Source organism: Apus apus, chromosome 15 (assembly GCF_020740795.1).
Source record: "Apus apus isolate bApuApu2 chromosome 15, bApuApu2.pri.cur, whole genome shotgun sequence".
NCBI classification, from domain to species: Eukaryota; Metazoa; Chordata; class Aves; order Apodiformes; family Apodidae; genus Apus; species Apus apus.
The window spans coordinates 1,859,381-1,877,454 of record NC_067296.1 but is presented as its reverse complement, the minus strand read 5'-3'; the positions used below and the strand labels follow the sequence as shown (position 1 = coordinate 1,877,454).

Below are 18,074 nucleotides of genomic sequence, written 5' to 3'. Positions count from 1 at the left end.
CCTCATTCCATTTCCCTAATACTAGCTAATAAAAGAATTGGCAATAATACACAACAGAATTACTTATAATAAAATACCTGTTAAAATTCTGCCTCCCAACGAACTCTTTTGAAAAGGTCCATTTCACACAAGAATTAGTGCTAAAGCAGACAGAGCCAACAGCCCAAACATTGTTTCAGGGTAGTTTACATTTTAATATTTCCAGACCATTTGCATTCTTGGAGTCCCATAACTTCCCATTACATGGTCTAAACTTGTATTATTCCTTCTACACGAGCGGGAGATGATGCAGTCTGTACCATTTAACTTTTTAATCACCCACAAGAAACGAGTGCCCATCTTGTCCATCCTTGGTCTTCCTTTCATCTCCCTTTTTGCTTGCCTCAGTTGCAAATGACACCCAACATATTCCATATGCAGCACCAGAACAGGATCAATTTCAGCTTTCCTAGTGTGACAACATTTATTTTTCCCCTGTTAAACCTCTGAAATCCAACTTCAAAAGATTACTTTCCATTCTTACTTCAATATCAGCAGGGTCCTGACAGCATTGTCCTTGTCACTTGCCACAGGCTTGCAGGGATAAGGTGGATTTCCAGGCACTGCAGGCAGCTGTTGATGAGCTGAGCCCACACACCCCGTGTTCCTGTAACACTGAAGATGGTCTCCCACCCATTTTATTTTTCCTTTGAGGCAGCATCCACCAATGATTTGAGAGAAAAGCAGAAAACAACATCCAGAGCGCTGTGAAATTGTGAGGAAGTGGGAAGTGTCATAATTAGCCATAAATTCATCTTTCGCTCCAAAAATGATCCTGCATGGTTGTCAACTGGAGTCAAAAGTAGAATTGCTCTCAGACAACCTAAAACACTTAGGGAGTATGACATTGGATGGCAGCTGCATGAAAATGCACGGAAAGTCAGAGGTTTGAACCTCTCAGCAAAAATTTAAGTGGATTTAGTCACTTTTGGGCTGTTTGAGAAAAAGAGAGACACAAGCAGCATTAAACAAGGGTGAAAGTTACTGTCCAAAGTTGAACTTCATGGTAACTGAACAATAAGCCAAAGGCAGGGGCCTTGAAGGGGAAAACTCTGGTTGCAGACAAATTAATGCAGTTCTGTTTACAAGAATATACTATGCCTGCTGTCTGGAACCCAGGAGACCGTCCAGCTACAGTCTTCCTGCCAGTCCATCCTTGTCTTGCTTTTTCCTCTCAAAACATTTTAGTCCCTATTTTCTTCTGTTTTCTGTACACAAAGCAATTCTGTCCAAATGCTTTTTCAGGTCTGGAGAAGAACTCTGCATCTTCTCAGGACCAGAGATTATTTTCCCAAATCTGCCACTATGAAGTTATAGAGTCCCTTTTCCACACTCCCATGACCAGGGGATGTAGTTACTCCCTTTCCTGCCTGGAGGACACACCTTGCAGGCATTTATGGCCATCATCTTCTAATGTCTTCTGATATTTCTCCCAACTAGCATCTTGAAGGAACTTGTTCCTAAAGACTGTGGTCCTTAAGGGCTTGAAGAAAGTGCAGAAAAGGTGCAGAAATAAGATCTAACCTTGGCACTCAGGACCTCAGTGATACATCTCTTAAGGTCCTGGAAAACAGGTTGTTTTCTGCTCCTCCATGGTGGTTTTCCTTGGGGTGATGGCAATCAGCTGTCTGCAGGGAGGAGTAATAGGGATTAAGGTGACCATCACTCCCACTTGTACAATTTTCTTCCCCAATTGGGCTACTCTCTGAGCCTTTCCCAATATCCCAAACCACCTATGAGTCAGGAAATACAACAGATTGTTTTCTTGCCTCCACTTCAGGCCCCAAGGGCTGGAAAGTCCCTTTGCACATGGAATGCCAGGTGCCCAGTTAGCATCATCCTTCTCCCTGTGTGGAACTGAGCTTTTCAGAGAGCTTGCTCAGCTGTTTGTGTCCTCAGCTGAGAGATCAAACAATACAATGATCTCCACACAGAGATTAACAGAATAACAGGTTGTATCAAGATTTGTCATGAGATGGGTTGGCCTGAAGTAATCAGAGCACATAGGCTGGACTCCAAACTTACACCCCTTGTCTCACGAAACCGCATCTCCTGCAGAGCTGCCTGAAGCACCATTTGTCTGTCAGTCTGTCACCACTGAAGCTGCCAGCAGCAACACTGTGCCCAGCAGAGCCTTTGCATGGAGGAGCAGGTGCTAAGGGATCCACCTGCCCCAGGCACGGGCAAGCACTAGAAAAGAAAAAGCAAGTGTGATTGGATTTCCAGATGTGTTGTTTGTGCATACATTCCTCCCTCACCACCCCTTGCCTCTCCATCTTTTAGCCTTGCAACCTGTATCCTCAAAGATTCTGCACCTGCAAAGAGCTGCAGCCCTCAGGACTTGGGGGTATTGGGTGATGAGAAGGTCACGATGAGCTGGTGATGTGCACCGGCAGCCCAGAAACCAACTGTGTCCTGGGCTGCATCAACAGCAGCGTGACCAGCAGGGCCAGGGAGGGGATGGTCCCCTCTGCTTCGTTCTGGTGAGACCCCCCTGCAGCAGCTCTGCTCTGGAGCCAGGCTGGGAGAGTTGGGGTGTTCAGCCTGGAGAAGAGAAGGCTCCAGGGAGACCTTAGAGCACCTTCCAGTGCCTGAAGGGGCTCCAGGAAAGCTGGGGAGGGGCTTGGGACAAGGGCAGGGAGGGATGGGATGAGGGGGAATGGATCAAAACTGGAAGAGGGGAGATTGAGGTGAGACATGAGGAGGAAATTGTTCGCTGTGAGGGTGGTGAGACCCTGGATCCCCATGGATCTGGGGCCTCGGCAGCAGCCCCGATCCCGGGTCTCCCCATGGATCTGGGGCCTCGGCAGCAGCCCCGATCCCGGGTCTCCCCGCGGCCCCGGGCGCTGCAGGACCCGCCTCTCCCGCCATCCCCGCGGCCGCCGCCAGAGGGCGCCAGCGCAACGGCCACGGCGGCGGTGGCGGCGGGACCGGGCGGGGCGGGGGGAGCGCGGCCCCTCGGAGCCCCGAGCCCCCATCCCCGGCCCCTCCGTGCCCCCATCCCCGGCCCCTCCGTTCCCCCGTGTCCCGGTCTCCCGGGGCCGCAGGCAGCGCAGGGTGGCTCCGGGAAAGGGCCCCTCGCCCTGCCCCGTCCTGGGGGGCCGGCAGGAAAGCCCCCCCCCCGTGTTGCCGCCTTTCCCCCGGGCAGAGCCGCGACCCCGGGCGAGCTGCCCCCCGAGCCGGCAGCAGCGCCCAGCGCGCTGTTCGCAGCTCCCCCCGCTTTGGTTTTTGCTGTTAGGGCGGTTCCTGCAGCCGTCGGGCAGCAGGGTGAGGTGGAGCCCTGCAGGAGGGCTGCAGCCTTCTCAGACACAGCATCACTGAATTGTCCTGCTTGGAAAAGACCTTCAAGATCATCAAGTCCAACCATTACCCCAACTCGAATGCGTCCATCACTAACCCAGGTCCCTCAGGACCACAAACATAGAATCATAGAATCACAGAATCCTAGGGCTTGGAAGGGACCTCGAAAGATCATCTAGTCCAACCCCCCCTGCCAGAGCAGGGTCACCCAGAGCACATCACACAAGAACGCATCCAGGTGGGTTTTGAATGTCTCCAGAGAAGGAGACTCCACAGCCTCTCTGGGCAGCCTGTCCCAGGGCTCTGTCACTCTCACAGTAAAAAAATTTTTTCTGATATTCACCTTAAACCTCCTATGCTCCAATTTGTATCCATTACTCCTTGTCCTATCCCTGGTCATCACTGAGAAAAGCTTAACTCCATCTCCCTGACACTCACCCTTTACGTATTTGTAAACATTAATGAGGTCACCCCTCAGTCTCCTTTTCTCCAAGCTAAAGAGACCCAGCTCCCTCAGCCTTTCCTCATCAGGGAGATGTTCCACTCCCTTAATCATCCTTGTGGCTCTGCACTGGACTCTCTCAAGCAGATCCCTGTCCTTCTTGAACTGAGGGGCCCAGAACTGGACACAATACTCCAGCTGCAGCCTCACCAATGCAGAATAAAGAGGGAGGAGAACCTCTCTTGACCTACTAACCACCCCCTTTCTAATGCACCCCAGGATGCCGTTGGCCTTCTTGGCCACAAGGGCACAAGGGCACATTGCTGGCTCAAACAACATCTCCAGGTACTGTCCCTGGGCAGCCTGTGCCAGGGCCTGACCACCCTTCCAGGGAAGAACTTTCTTCTAATACCCAATCCAAACCTCCCCTGGCACAACTTGAGGCGGTTCCCTCTTGTTCTAACACTTGTTCCTTTGGAGAAGAGACCAACTTTCCCTTGGTCCAACCTCCTCTCAGGCAGCTCCACAGAGTCCTTTCCAACCTAAGTGATTCTGTGATGAAACACCTTTGGGCATTAAAAAAAAAAAAAATAGCCAGGAAACTGAACATACAGCCTGGACAAACATCTAAACATGGTTGAGAAAGAGCAGGTGAAACAAGGCTTGGTCCTGAAAGCCGAGAACATGGTTCATGTTCAATTCCTCCTGTATACACAGGAACAGAGGACTTTGTGCCTTTTTTTGTACACAAGCAAAATCACATCAATACTACCCAGCTCCATCAGCCTTTTTGCCTCTTCCAGAGCTGCAGGAACCACCTGCAACACAGTCACATTTGCAGAGGTGTCAGTTTTTCGCTTAAGACTTTCCTGCACTTGAGAGGTAATTGAGATCAAAAGCAATTTAAACACTGTTGCTATTCTTAGGCTGAGGAAAAACTATCAATAGGTTTGACCAAGAGCAAGGCTACACGTACACCAGAACTGAACTGCATCCATTTAAACAAGGAATGAGCTCTAATTTAATGGCCAGAAAACACCCTGTTCCATGTCTGTATTTCAAAATAACATTTTCCAGATTTGGTGGAAATCCCACCTTCTCTCTCAGGGCTTGAGCAGGAAGAAAATGGATACACACCAGCACATGTTTTAAATCATTGTCTTGTGGTAGCCCCTTAGCTGGAAGGTGACACTTCCCTATCCGTGATATTTGACAGTATAAAGCAACACAGTTTTTTAAAGGATTGAGACAGAATCAAACTGCATCTTGGTTCTGGAATTCAGTCCTGGGAGAGGAAAAAAAAAGAAGAAGAAAAAAAAAAGAAAGCAATTAGGTCCATTTCCAAACTGTCACGTAGGCAGAGACTTTGTGCATGTATTGATTTCACTTAAGCAGCAGCTTATCTTTCTGTTTCTAACTACATACCTGATTGACTTAAGCCCAGTCAAGGTAAATCTCTCAGAAAGGAAAAGGCAAACATTAAGTGGGTTTTTAAAACCCCGTTCCAAGCAGTTCACCATCTGGCACTGCCCGAAGAGCCTGGTCAGTGTGTGATGTCAAGTGCTGCAGGGACAAATGTAGCAGCCAGACCAGGCAACCAGCATGAGCTGTACAGACAGAGGGTGCAGGAGGCTGTGGGAGGAAAATCAGAAGGATTAGGAAAAGTGCTCTTCAGTCTCTTTAATTAGCACGTTATTGTACAAGCTAGGAAAGGGTTTCAAACACCAGAGTGGTCAGCTGGGTTGAGTGACTCTGTGCAACTCACCCACATTCCTAAATGAGATTTCTGGATAGTCATGGTTGGAAAATGGGAGGCCCAGAGTTCTTCATAGTTTTTGGATTCTTGGTACATATAGATAGATAGATAGATAGATAGATAGATAGATAGATAGATAGATAGATAGATAGATAGATAGATAGATAGATTTTAAATGTGCCATTCTAGGCATAACATGGTTTTGCTTATAGAAAAGTTATAAAGTTGCTACTACCTCTGACATCCTGAAGTTCAGTTGCTGACCTTATGTTGATTTCTGGCAGAAAGGATCTGGTTTGATCCTGCTAATTACTTAAGAAAGTCCAAAATAACATTTGATTCCTTGATCTTCTTTTCATATTTTATGATAGCAGAAGCAAACTGGAAATACTGTTCCTTCAGAAGGTGAGAAAGACTCTTCAATCAATAAAGACCAGTATGTCCAGAAGGCTGACAAGAATTCATCCAAAAGGAAAAGCCTTAGCTCAGTGATGACACCAAACCCACCGTGGGGATCCAAGCAGTGCAGTGAACTCCAAAGGAGCTCATTTGGATAATGTCACCTGCTTTGGCAGTCACTGTCATGGATGAGCTAAGGAAGACTTGTAGGACTCCCTGCATGTCTGAACATAGAGTGGTTTGGGTTGGAAGGGACCTTAAAGTTCATCTAGATCCAACCCCCTGCGTGGGCAGGGACACCTCCCACCAGCCCAGGTTGCTCCAAGCCCCATCCAACCTGCCCTTCAACACTGCCAGGGATGGGGCAGCCACAGCTTCCCTATGTTCTCTTTAAAGTCACCACAATGTACAACAGCAAGACTTGCTGCAAGGGGAGCTAGGAAGTTGTGTAAAATGAAAAGAGGAAAGACAAGAGAACACAAACTTTAAACACAAATGTCCTTACAGCATCACATCATCTCAAAGAGAATTACACAGACCTCTTGCTTCACAATAACTGAACTGGTCTTGGCAGCAAACGATGCTGCCAGTGAGGCTGTTGGTGCCCATGAAAACAAAGGAAGGTTGCATCAGCCCTTAGGGATGGAGCTCCACAACGGCTGGGAGAGCTTCTGGGTCTAAATCCTTCCTTGCATTGCCCTTTGGTCCTCAGAAGCACGGAGCCAGGGGGAGCACCTGGTCCCTGAGGTGCTGGCACCACGTTGGAGGGGCTGCAGAAGAGGAAGCAGCTCATTGCTTCCTGCCTTCCCTGTCCCAACTGGGCCTTGCCTCTCTGTGCCATATGAAGAAATTACCTCAGGCTGGACCTGGTGGGAGCCTCAGCCCACAGTTAGATGTCCAGCCTCCCACCAGAGCACACAAGCAGAGGAGGAGCCTTGCAACTCAGCCAACGTGGTACGACCAGGAGGCAGCTGCTCTGTCACCTACAAACGTGGAGCCAGAGCACCCGGGCTGTGGGAAAGCAAATGGTCTCCATTACGTTTTTATCTCCAGAGCACAGAGTTGAACTCTCACCACCTGTTTCTTCAGTGTTCACCCTAGTAACGGGACAAAATGGGCAGCAGGATATTCTGTGGCTTCCTTCCAAAATGCCCCACTTGCATGAAACACTGAAACCATCCAAGCAGAGGTGGTTGTTCACAGATCTCTGAGGACAAAGCTTTCACCACTGGCCACCTCTCTCATTCCCTCTGGCTCAGCAAGTGCTGGGACCCTCTGTGGTTGTCAATGTGCCTGCTGCAGAAATACAGGTGGCATGGGAAAGTTCCCTGGTGGGAGCTTGAGCAAGGCTTAAGGAAGGTTTGAAGGATCTCAGGACTGCTGAGATTTCCTATTGCCCCAGGCTATGAGAAGTTATTAAGTGCCCCGTTCCCACTAATTCCAGACACCTGATTATCATTGGTAACTCAGACCTTTGCTTCTGAAGTTTTTCTTCATCACCTCTTCTGTCTGTAGGATTTATGAAAGCATTGGAAGAGAACCTGTTCCTGAGCACATCTGTAGGTTGTGTTTATCACCATAGGACCTGTACAGCTCCTGTAGCAGATACACCAAAGTGATCAGCCTTCCTTTAGAATGGACTCTGACAAGCAGGCAGCTGTTTGAAAAGAAAATAAATTGGACGTCATCAGGTTTTTTGAGTTATCTAACAATTCAAGTGCATCCAAGGGGGACAAGGTGCTGAAAATATTAAAAATAACTTTGTAGGACAGCCAGATGATTCAGCCACGCAGTGAAACAGGATAAATATGTCTTAGATGAAGATTGGACGTGGCTTTCTTTACAAACAATAGTATGTTTAGGTTGTTAGCAGCATGACATTGCTTTACGAGCCCTAATTTCTGGTCAATCCGTCCTCAAGATGCTAAAAAAATATATTTTAAAACCTCATGTTGGTCTCAGAATGCTGCTTTTGTGCCTATGAGGAAATACACAAAGAAGATTGTTTACAGCCTGAGCACGCAGGACAAAACTATAGTTCAAATCTGGCATAAAACCACTTGACATAGACAGAAGTAACTCTTGACATATCGAGACGTAGCTGAGCTGCTAAACCCACGGCTTCAACAATGGGCTCATCTTGGGGAACGGACAGTGATTTCATTGCCTGTCATCAGCAGAGGGACAAAAGTCTGCAGGAGCTAAAAACCCAGGGGTTCCTACACCAGCCCGTAGTCTTGCATGAAAGCAAGGAAAGATTTCCCAGGACCCTCTCCATAAGGCCACCATGGCTGTGTTGGCTTTGCTAAGCAGCTGGAAGAACCACATTTTGGCACCAAACCCGCCCGTGAAGGAGCAGTTGGGCTTCCTTTTCAGGCCATATGTGCATTGGGCTTGACCTTGGGAGGTGGTGGGTCTCCAAGCCATGGTGTGGTGGGCCACCCCTACAGCTGCAATCATGTCATCCTGGTAGCCCTGCTTGGACAGATGATCTCACTGCAGCTTGATGGAAGAGGCAATGCCAAGGACAACCTCATGTCTCCCCCCCTCCCTCGTCTGGACATGCTCACACAGCAGTGGGTTCTCTGCAGTCACCTCAGCCTCTGCTGGTTTTACAGAAGGGAAAGTCCAGAACATCATGTTTGAAGGAACCCTGAATCCATACAGAGCAAGAAGCAACCCTCCCTTTCCCTCACCTGTACCAGAACTTGCCCTATTATTTAACTGCAGAAGCAAGGGGCAAGTGAGCTGGGTTCTGGCTGGTGCTTCTCTCTTCAGTTGCTGCAGATGATGGACATGTTCCCAGTACAGCTGCCAAGCAAACAGCTGCCTTACAGCAATAAGCCAAACAGAAAACTGATTACCAGTCATAAAGAAAAAGCAACAAAAGAGGTACAAATGAGGGGATTGTGGCCCAGAGGAGGAGACAGGCTTGTTAGTGGCTCTGGGGTGCTCTCTGAAGGGAAAGCCTTTAGATAGGCCAAGGTTTCTGACCACCCAGCTAATGTTTTTGAATTTTAAACAGAAAACTAAACACAAAGTAGCTCCCAGCTCTGTCTGGGCTTGAACGTAAGGTCCAAAAAAAGAAACGTTAGGTGGAAAGGGGAGCCAGGCACCACTTTTCCTGTATCTGTCAGTAGCAGCAATATCTTCTCAGTGCAGCTGTCTGGAAAACCCTGCGCTCCCCAAGAGTTGTCTGAGGTTTCCCACAAGTATAAAAAAACAACAACATGGAATTATAAACAAGTAAGCATCTCCCTTTCTATTGAATACTTTTGTTTATATTGACCCGAGTGAGAAAGAAAACAGAAATCAGGAGCTCAAGTTTCAGAAGGGGAAAACCATGTTTTTTCCCTGATGTTGATCTGCAGTCAAACAGAGAGAGACAAAGCAGCTGAAACATGCCTGGAGGTCTCTGAAGCTCTGACTCACATGCACACCACACTTCACACTCTGCTGCATTTCCCACACCACACCACAGAGTTCAACTTTCTGTTGGGTTTTAGCATAGAAATGTGAGCATCAGGAGGACTTATCCATCTCCATCTTCAAAAGGATGGAGCTGTTTAGCTGCTAACCTCAGCTCTGAGCAGTCTGCAGTGCTGGCAGCAGGTTCCTCGCTCCAGGAGCACCCTGGAGAGCATCTTCTGGTCTTGCAAAGCTCCCAGTTGTGGAGCAGCAGTCATGGCCAAGGCTGGACTGAAGCCTTGCAAAAAAAAAAAAGGGTGTTTGTTTGAAATGCTCTGAAATATATTGGTCCAGTAGGCTGGTGTCAGCAAGTCCCTGGTGAAGGGACAGGTTTTGGCTTGGTAGAGAGGCTGTCTGTAAGAAACCCTTTCACAAGAGAAACATCCCTTAGAGGACAGCCTGGCTTTCAGGAATCCCAGCAGGTGTGTCCATATGACTGGTTTAGCCTGTTTCTCTCTTTGCCAGCAGCACTGGAGAAGGACTAAAATCCCTCTCCACACACCCCTTCCTCCTGAAAAGCTTTCCAAGAGTTGGAAACCCTGTGCACTAAAGCCTCTTGGACCACTTCCCTTCAGAGCCATTGCCTTTCAGAGCATGTTCCACAGCTCTGCCACCACGGACACTGGTTTTGTGGCTGTTGTTCTGCTCCTGATGACACAAAGCTCTGGCTGGAGATCCAGGGATCCTGGTGCTCAACACTTCCCTGCTGTTTGCAGACATTCCCTTTTAGCCTCTAACACGGAGCAAATCTTGTCCCCTTTCAGGAGACAACTCAGATGATTCATTTTAGGGCCACTAAGATAATTAAGGGGCTGGAGCATGTACCATATGAGGAAAGGGTGGGAGAGCTGGGGCTGTTCAGCTTGGAGAAAAGGAGGCTGAGGGGGGATCTGATCAATGCTTATAAATACCTACCTACAGCGGGTGTCAGGAGGATGGAGCCAGACTCTCCTCTGTGATGTCCAGGGACAGAACAAGGGGCAATGGGCACAAACTGGTCCACAGAAGGTTCAACCTGAACATCAAAAAAATATTTCTTTATTTTAGGGTACCAGAGCCCTGGGACTGGCTGCCCAGGGAGGTTTGGAGTCTCCACATTCCAAACCCGCCTGGACGTGTTCCTGTGTGATCTGCTCTAGGAGCTCCTGGTCTAGCAGGGGGTTGGACTAGATGATCTTCAGAGGTCCCTTCTGACCCCCACCGTTCTGTGATTTGGTGATTTTGGCAGCAGTTGCTGTCACAGCTCAAGTGGATGAGTTTAACACAGGTTTGAGCTGCAGGTCAAGGCACAGACGCTGCACAGAAGATACCAGGCAGCACAGCAGAGCAAGCCCACGGCAGGGATCCATTTTGAAAGAGGTATCAGAAAAGGACAGAAGCTCCTGGGGTCCATTCTGGACAGGGGGAGCTGGGAACCCCTGGTTTGTTGAAAGATTTCACCAACAAATTGACTCACTTGCCAGTAAGCAGGCTGCCACCCCAAAGTTACTTAAATGTTGCCAGGAGGAGAGCAAATTCAGTTCACTGTCTGTTATTATCACTCCCTTTTTCTAGAAGAAACAGACAGTCCTCTCTTTCATGACCAAATTTATGACTGCTATTACTGCCACAGCAGGGAATAAACCAAACCACAGTAAATGGTGGGGATTAGCAACCAATGGCAAAGATAAATAAAGCCCACATTTAACAGTCATGTTTCGGTCATCAAATCACTAGTAACTTCTGAGAAGTGTATTTCTTTTGCCTTGAACTCTTGCCTATTCCTTGAACATCTCTCTCTTTCAAAGACCATCTGGAACTTGTTGCTCCAAGCCCCATCCAACCTGCAGAGAAGAATAAACATGTGGTGGGTTGACCCTATAGCTGGCAGTCTGGTGCCCACCAAGACATTTGGAAATGCCCTTGACTGCATCCATGTGTAGCGACCCACAGGGTGATTCATGAGACCAGTTCCCTCATGTTCATGGCTTTTTCACAGCATGGTCTCTGCAAACACTTAGGAACAACTCCCTGCCCATGCAGGCGGGGTGGAACTAGATCATCATTAAGGTCCTTCCAACTCAGACCGGGTTGTGATTCTAAGAAGGTTCCTGCCCTGAGCAACGTAGGAAGCACAGAGTCACAGAATCACCTTGGCTGGAAAAGACCTTCAAGATCATCCAGTCCCACTGTCAACCTAACACTGACAAGTCCTTAACTAACCCATGTCTCTCAGTACTGTGTCTATACAACTCCTAAACCCCTCCAGGGCTGGTGACTCCACCACTGACAACCATTTCACTGAAAACATCTTCCTAACATCCAATCTAAACCTCCCTTGGCACAACTTGAGGCCATTTCCTCTTGTCCTATCACTTGTTACTTCATTGAACAGCCCAGTCCCCACCTTTTTACAGTCTCCTTCAAGGTAGTTGTAGAGAGCAGAGCCATTCTGGCCACGTCCCCCCTGGGGATGCTGTGCTTTCAGCCCCAGGTTTCCTTAGGTCGGATCCCCAGGAGCAGGGCAGGTGCTTTGCACCTGGAGCCATGGGCACGTGGCAAGGCATTGGCTGCAGCTCAGATGAACATTCTGTTAACACAGCTCTCAGCAGCTCCCAGAGCTCCCAGTGCAGCTCATTCCCTCTCTGTTCAGCCCAGGTACTGGGCTGTTCAGCCTGGAGAGGAGAAGACTCTGGGGGACCTTATAGTGACCTTCCAGTACCTGAAAGGGGCCTGTAAGAAGGCTGGGGAAGAGCTGCTCACTAGGGCATGTCATGATAGGACAAGGGGTGATGGTTTCAAGCTAGAAAAGGCTAGAGTTAGGTTGGACATTAGGAAGAAGTTCTTCATATGAGGGTGGTGGATCACTGGAATGGGTTGCCTAGAGAGGTTGTGGAGGCCCCATCCCTGGAGACATTCATGGTCAGGCTTGATGGGGCTCTGAGCCCTGATTAACCTGATCTAGTTGATGTCCTTGCTTATTGCAGGGGGGTTGGACCAGATGACTTTTAGAAGGCCTTTCCAATCCAAGACATTCTATGATTCTAACATGACAAAATAAAAATCCCCTTTTACAGAGATAACTGAAGCCATCTTGCTGCAAGCGACCTGAAATGAAAGTAGAAAGTAGCTCCTTCCCACACACTTGCCATCAATCTGCATTTTTAAAAGTCAGGATGAAAACCTGTAGCTCTGAAAACCTCAGAACCTGCTTCTACAGGAGATGTGAGGATTCCCAGCAAGTAGTAGTTATCATCTGGTAATGAAATCAATACCCTTTCTTTTTTTTTTTCCTCAAAGGAACATTTTTCTCTTCCTTTTGTTATCATCTTGGGCCTCACAAAATAACTTCTTGCTATACCTTTAGTATATATAGTGTGTAATTGTAATTATGTATCGTGTATCTAAGTACATCATGTATCTGTGTGTATAATACATGTAGTATGTAATTTTAAACAGAAAAAAGAAAGACACAAATGTTCAAGGAGAACTGGAGATACTTTACACTCCAACATTACACTTCCCAGATTCTGAAACTACTAACACAGTCTGAGAGGCAGAGGCTTGGCCTGTTTCCAGAGCCCTATTTCTGCCAGTAACAGGATCCTACCAGTGCAGCACTCCCCAGTGTACATTCTCTTGTGGATGGGTCCATTCAGACTGGGTTATCTGCCATAACAAGTTCTTCTGATGACCCATAACAACTGTCACCCACACGAGAGATGTTTCAGAGGGTGCTTTTGTGAATGACAGACACACACTTCAACTGGGCAACCAGACACACGAGCAGTGGAGGCTGTGGTAGGAAGCTGCCACCTCTGCTAAGCTCCTGTTGACTAGAGCACAACCAGGAAACTGCTAGAACTGTGTGTTTAAAAGTTTAGCCAATGGTAGGTGCAAAGTGATGTGCTTTAGGTGAACACTCTTCCACGAGGGATAAAGAAAGGTGGCATCCAGCACGGGTAAAGGCAGTGCTGGAGCCAATGATGCACTGTCTGGGATAGCCTGTGTGCCAGAGCTAACTGCTGCCACTTGTGATTCAGGGGAAACAAACCCTGAGAGGGGGGAGAAATCATAGAATCCCAGACTGGTTTGGGTTAGAAGGGACCTTCAAGCTCATCTAGATCCCACCCCCTGCATGAGCAGGGACACCTCCCACCAGCCCAGGCTGCTCCAAGCCCCATCCAACCTGCCCTTCAACACTGCCAGGGATGGGGCAGCCACAGCTTCCCTGGGCAACTGTTCCAAATTGTTTCACTCTCAGGGGCCTGTGCAGGTCTTAAGCTCCAAAGGAGAGACCCAAAACACACCAAGCAGCAGCACTCACCTCTTTGCCTCGGGGGCTTTGCTCTTTAGCAGGTATTTCCCAGGCTGATGTGGAGACCTCTCCCAGGCAGAATGTGTCCCCTGTGAGAAAAGACATCACATTTATCATCTGACCTCTGCTGTCATGAGCATTTAAGGCGGTAAAATTAAACACAGCTTTTACAACCTGCTCGTTTTTATTATTCTCTTGGAGCCCAATTGTGCCCCTTTCTTTTCAGGCCAGTTGTGGGGATCTCTCAGTTTGGCTGGAAGAAGGTGGCAGACCCAGCAATCCCAAAAAGTGGTCCAATTTAGGAGAAATATCACTCCCTCACTCAACAGGGGTTTTTCCTAGATGCATTACAGGTGATACTTTCCTCTACCATTTTTCACATTCCTGACTTTTTTTTTTAACTTGCATTTTTGAAGGTTTAACTCCATTTTTCATCTTTTTGCTTTCTGGTTTGAACATTCCTGCTCCTCCATTAAGGTTGGCATGATTTGTAGTCCTAGAAATGATGTTCATGACAACCTGCAGTGCTGAAGAGTATCAAGCACCTCCCAGGATGCAGTGATTTTAAAGGACAGGAGCAAAGGTGACGCCCCATATTTGTGGGACAGGAGATAAAACAAGACAACACCTCTGTCCTGGACAAACAGCATTGAAAATGAAGCCTTCAGAAGGAAGCCCTTCAGAAGATAGATCTTGGAAATGGAAAATAACACATTTAAGGAAAGTCTAAATATAGGGAGAGGAAGCCTGAAAGAGGAATGCCAGATTTTAGGAGAAGACAAGGAGTTGATCCAGCAGACAGCCCTTCTGTCTTGAAGTTATTTGATGTGATTTATCACATGTGCAAGCACTCATGCAAAACTTCATTCTTGGCATGACTCTGTCATTTCTTGTGAACTTTTATCCCACTAATTGCCCTGTGCTGGTTTTCAAACGCTTGTCAATGACTCCCCAAAGAGAGGGGCTAAAAAAAACCCAGTGCCTGACACTCCAGGCTGAAACCAAGTTCACCAGCTTGAGATTTCCTGATTGTCTGTCAAAGAGGAAAGAAACAAATGTGACTCAACACTACAATCTACTTTCCCTCCCAATATGTATGTATGCAAATAGAATATTATCATAAATGATCAATATTACAACAAGGAGCACCTGCCCATCCCACAGTTTCTTAAGCCTTGAGAATCTATCAAGTTTGGGTATCTTCTCTGTAAGAGTCACAAAAAAACTATTGAGTTTCTGGACCATTTTTCTTTTATGACCAAAATATGTTCAAATAATTCTTTTGGATTTGAAGCAACTTTTCACTTATTTATGATAGAAGATTTCAAAAGCAAGTAATTCTTCAGAGAACCACATCTTCTTTTCTAATACCCTTTACAATAGTTGAAAAATGCTGCATGAGGTTTCTATAACAATGCAAGAATTTTGATTTATTGACAGAAAGGTCCCAAACAGGAAATTTTATTCTCAAGTTGAGCCAAAGCTAAACAGCTTCAATTTTTATTCTTCCTTTGTCTCAATTGCATTATCTGCAATTCCAACCACACTTCAATGTGATCCTAAAGGAAGCTTTATTAAGATTTGATGGGAATTGAGCCATCTGTGAAAAAAATTGCCCACAAAAATATTTCTGGTGTTCAGAGAACTGTAAATATTTAGCCTATTAAATAATGACAAAGATGAAAACCAGTGAAGTTTCCAGAAGCTCTTAGCATTCTAATGTATTTCAGACTTATTGCATAAATTGTAAAAGGTACAATTGTGTTAATTCATTAGTGAATCCCAGGAAGAAATCAAGGAAAAGAACAGGTGGAAATATGAGAGACTTGTGCCTATTATTGTGAAAATTGGGGTGTCTATTTAATGGAAGAGCAAACAAAAATACAAAGAAGTGAAAGGAAACAAGTTTGAAACAGGTAAAGAATGCTTGATCACCTGGTGAAATAAATTTGGAATTCAGAGTCATGAAATAAAACCGAGCTGAGCAGGCACCAGGAAGGGGCTGGAGACTCCTGAGGCTGACAAGAACATCCCTGTTGAGCAGAAAGGGGATGGAGATCAAGAAGAGCACTGAGCTGTCCTGCCCCACCAGCTCAGCCCTCGCTGTGCTCACAGATTCACTGGCTGGGTGGGGACTTCAGGAAATTCAACGAGGGCAGGTGTCAGGAGCTGCATCTGGGGAGGGACAACCCCATGGATCAGGCCAGGCTGGGGCTGACCTGCTGGAGAGCAGCTCTGGGGAGAAGGACCTTGGGTTCCTGGTGGGCAACAGGCTGATGATCATGAGCCAACAATGTGTCCTTGCAGCCAAGGAGGGACAGTGGCCTCCTGGGGTGTGTTAGGAACAGTGTGGTCAGAAGGTTGAGGGAGGTTCTCCTGCCCCTCTGCTCTGCCCTGGGGAGGCCACATCTAGAATATTGGGACCAGTGCTTGGCTCCCCAGTTCAAGAGGGACAAGGAGCTACTGGAGAGAGTCCAGCACAGGCCACTGAGGTGCTGAGGGGACTGGAGCATCTGCCTGTGAGGAAAGGCTGGGAGAGCTGGGGCTGCTCAGCTGGAGAGGAGGAGGCTGAGGGGGGGTCTGATCAGTGCTGAGCAATATCTGCAGGGGGTGGCAGGAGGATGGGCCAGACTCTGCTCAGGGGTGTCCAGGGACAGGACAAGGGGCAATGGGCACAAGCTGGAGCACAGGAGGTTGAACCTGAATACAAGAAAATACTTCTTTCCTGTGAGGGTGGCAGAGCCCTGGGACAGGCTGCTCAGGGAGGTTGTGGGGTCTCCATCCCTGGAGACATTCCAGATCCTCCTGGACGTGTTCCTGTGGGATCTGCTGTAGGCCATCCTGCTCTGGCAGGTGTTAGGACTGGATGATCCCCAGGGGTCCTTTCCAGCCCCACCACTCTGTGACTCTGGGTGTCTGAGCTGGATGAGTCCCACCCCAGGGTCGAGTATTTTATGTATTTACACATTGCCTATTAACCCTAACAATTTTTTTTTCCCATTTCTTTGGCCAGGGGAACAGCAGCATCCCCTCACTGTCTGCAGCACCTCCTGGGTGCCCCATTTTGCAGCTGAAGAAGAGATGCTATAATTCTGTGCCTCATTGGGTGCCCTCAGGTCCAGCTCAGGTTATTCAAGGCAAAACACGCGACGTCTAGAAGTGACTCCTGTCAGTTTGTTCCAGGCACAGCAGAGAAGAGAGGGAATATTCTGTTCCCTGCTGCAGAGAACTGAGACCAGAAGCATGTAAACAAAATAGCATGCACCTAAATTGGGGCAGGCCCTGTGCACCACACGAAGCTACCCCAAGCACAGCATGGAAATAATTTGCTGCCACTTGTTCTTAAAAGCAGAAAAGCTTGCCCACACCACAGCCTTTCAGTCTTGCATTTCAAAAGCAAAGAAGAAAACTGGGTTTTCTAGCTTAAGCAGGGAACTCAGCATATTATACCCCTTGCACATTATCTGCAAAGGATGTAGCAACCTCACCTCTGTGCTTCCAAAATATTTTATTATGTGATATCCTCCCCGTTGTTCTTTTTACTGCAATTGGCAGGGCTTGGATAAGGCTGAGCCAGGAAAGCTTCCATTCTTGCTCTTGCAATTTATGGGGGAAAAGCAAAGCAGGGGATTACCAATACCAGCTGACCAGCCATAGATCTAAAATACCAGTCATTCTTCTTTATCTGTATAATTTATCACCCGTGCCAGCCCTCCTGCAAAGCTCCATCCTCAGCATTATTTTGGCTTTGTCCCACTAATTGCTCCGTCCCGTTTTTCAAATGTTTATCAATGGCTCCCCAAAGCCAAGGGCTACAAACCTGCTGTCTGACACCCCAAGCTGAAAACAAGTTCACCACCTTGAGACAGCACCTTGAAGCAGCAGTGAAAGTTTCAGCAATGACAACAATCACAGCTGAAAAATAACTCACCTTGGTAAGTCAGGGCCACAAGGATGACCAGAGGACTGGAGGACCTGTCATATGAGGCTGAGAAAAGTGGGTTTGTTCAGCCTTGGGAAGAGAAAGCTTTGGAGAGACCTTATTGCAATGTTCCAGTACTGAAAAGGTGGCTACAGAGAAGATGGAGACTCCTTGTTTACAAGGGTTCACATGGAGAAGACAAGGGGTCATGGCCACAAGTTGCTCCTGGGGAGATTCCGGTTGGACACGAGGTAAATGTTTCCCCATGAGGACAGTCAGACATTGGAACAGTCTCCCAAGGGACATGGTAGATTCCCCCACATTGGACATTTTTAAGTCTCAGCTTGACAGGTGCTGAGCCACCTCATATATACTACAGCAGTACCTAGAAAGGTTGGAGCAGATGACCCTGGAGGTCCCTTCCAACCTGAAATTCTATGATTCTAAGAAG

At 47.6% G+C, this 18,074-nt stretch overlaps 1 long non-coding RNA gene across 3 annotated transcripts in view; it reads right to left on the bottom strand.

Moving 5' to 3' along the window:
- Nucleotides 1-207: 207 nt before the first annotated feature.
- LOC127390826 (uncharacterized) overlaps nt 208-18,074 on the bottom strand; it is a 28,511-nt gene continuing 10,644 nt past the window's right edge. Inside the window, exons 3-10 of one of the 3 annotated variants that reach the window (XR_007890963.1) lie at nt 13,711-13,790; nt 10,320-10,419; nt 9,515-9,642; nt 7,409-7,593; nt 5,207-6,947; nt 4,919-5,066; nt 2,065-2,229; nt 208-1,667 (exon numbers count right to left, since the gene is read on the bottom strand). This is a non-coding gene — a long non-coding RNA (uncharacterized LOC127390826). Of the gene's footprint in view, nt 1,668-2,064; nt 2,230-4,918; nt 5,067-5,206; nt 7,594-9,514; nt 9,643-10,319; nt 10,420-13,710; nt 13,791-15,636; nt 16,244-18,074 lie in introns of those variants that run through there. The other 2 variants (XR_007890964.1, XR_007890962.1) reach the window with 2 other exon arrangements.